The sequence below is a fragment of the Bison bison genome, unplaced genomic scaffold (genome assembly GCF_000754665.1).
Source record: "Bison bison bison isolate TAMUID 2011002044 unplaced genomic scaffold, Bison_UMD1.0 scf7180017861786, whole genome shotgun sequence".
In the NCBI taxonomy this organism is placed as follows: domain Eukaryota; kingdom Metazoa; phylum Chordata; class Mammalia; order Artiodactyla; family Bovidae; genus Bison; species Bison bison.
Genome location: NW_011492358.1, coordinates 21,573 through 23,665, shown reverse-complemented (window position 1 = coordinate 23,665; position 2,093 = coordinate 21,573). Strand labels below are relative to the sequence as shown.

The window sequence follows — 2,093 nt, the reverse complement described above, 5'->3', positions numbered from 1 at the left end:
GGCTACCTAATCTATAAATGCATTTCTTTGTTTTGATTATCTTTTGAACTGCATTCTACATCTCCTGGTACACAGTCTAAAATAGGCCCTTTGTAATCATTGTTAATCAGCTGATGGCGGGGGGAGTGATTTCTGGCCTGTTTCATAATACATGTTTCTAGCCACCAGGTAGACTATACTATAGGCAGCTGTGGGTCATGAGAAATGGTTGGAATTATATTTAGGTGTCAGGTTGTAAGAATCTTGGGTTTTTGCTTTTAGTGGTTTCAGTGACTGTTGTTAAGATTGTAAGCAATTTAAAATTTGCAGTTAGTCCATCTATTTTCAACCACACATGAATAATTGTACAGCTTTCCCAGAGAGACACAAGAGAAGTTCTCTAACCTGCTGGCATCAGTTGATATCTGTGCTTTGAGGAGCAGCAAAGGACTCACTATGTCTTTGTGTGGTTTTTGTGGTTTAGAAAACCCAAAATCCAGAGTAAATTTTTTTACAGCACAATTAGTCCTCACTGAAAATTTCTGCCCTAATAAAGCTCAAAGAGATTTACAAACTTGGTCACCATAATATAAATGGCTGCACTGCCTTAAACTTTTAATAAGTCTTAACTTGATCCGATGCCATGGCTGTTTAAGTGCCAGCCTATGAATCCTCTTCAGATCCTCTCGTATATTTAAAAATGATATGTCTCTTGAAATAAATATTAAGACTAGAATGCCTGCCCTAGTCTATCTTTAATTTTTATAGGGATTTTAACAATTATTATGGGAATCTGTAAAGTTGATACATGGCAAGGTAGTAATAGCCTAGTAAAGCATTTTTCCTTTCAAAGGCAGTACTTGAATAGTAGAATGATTTAATAATGTCCAAGAATTAAAATTAGCCGTATAAAAATATGGGACATACATGAAAAGGCAAGTCATAAAGTATGTCTCAAATTATCTTACTCTAGATCTGAATTTCACCACAAAGTACCAAGAGACATTGGGCTGCCTTTATGCTCCATGCTGGGGAATTAATACTAGGTCATGTCGTATTATTATTAAAAGGCTATTCTTTAACCCTCATTTAGGAGGAGATCAAAAATGGATTCACAGGATATACAAAGGCATGCTACACATGTGGGTCATATTCTAATTAGGCTCTCAAATAATTTGGAGCCAAAAGTGATTTTTTTTTCCTGAAGCTTCCTAATTCAAATGTTAGTAGTGCATAAAAAGGTCAAGAGTTTATCTTTCAATTCAAGTAAGAACATAGAGAAAACAGTCACCTCCACCATAGCCTTAGATGTGAGCCAACAGCTTGTAACAGCCTTGAGATGAAGACTTCACATCATGGCTATGGTAGAGTGGTGGTGGTGGTGATGGTAGTGGTGATAGTTATGGTGGTGGTTGTTTGATAGTAAAAACAAATTTTCTTTTAAATACAAGTACATAGTAAATATTCTCCTACAACAAGGTGGAAAAGATACATGCCACCATGAATTATTCCTCTTACAACAGGAATCTTGCTCTTCTCCATGGAATCCTGATATATATCTACAGGGAAGAGGAGTATAATCTTGGACTTTTGCCATTTCTATGATGCTAAGAGTCTGATCCCTGATAGGAGGCTGATACTAACAATGTGGAATGGCTTCATTAACAAGGCTTTGCTTCTTCCTGGAACACTGGTGAAAAACCAAGCCCTGTTGTGTATCCCCCTCGATGCAGCGTCTGTGTTGTCTTCACCTAGAAACGGGGGATGATTTCCACAGCAGCAAAGAGTTGGGGTGATGATCTCTGCACCTTGCATCAAGTCTCTCTCTCTCTTTGTTTTCCAGGACACAATGTAGGAAGCCTTTTCCACTTGGCAGATGATTTGGGCAGAGCGATGGAGTCCTTAGTTTCAGTTATGACAGATGAAGAAGGGGCAGAATAAATGTTTTACAACTCCCGATTCCCGCATGGTTTTTATAATATTCATACAACCAAGAGGATTAGACAGTAAGAGTTTACAAGAAAAAAAATCTATATTTTTGTGAAGGGTAGTGGTACTATACTGTAGATTTCAGTAGTTTCTAAGTCTGTTATTGTTTTGTTAACAATGGCAGG

The 2,093-nt window shown here is 37.4% G+C and overlaps 1 long non-coding RNA gene across 1 annotated transcript in view; it reads left to right on the top strand.

Moving 5' to 3' along the window:
• LOC104983143 overlaps window positions 1–2,087 on the top strand; it is a 16,054-nt gene extending 13,967 nt beyond the window's left edge. Inside the window, exon 3 of the long non-coding RNA XR_824596.1 lies at window positions 1,823–2,087. This is a non-coding gene — a long non-coding RNA (uncharacterized LOC104983143). The remainder of the gene's footprint in view (window positions 1–1,822) is intronic.
• Window positions 2,088–2,093: the final 6 nt, after the last annotated feature.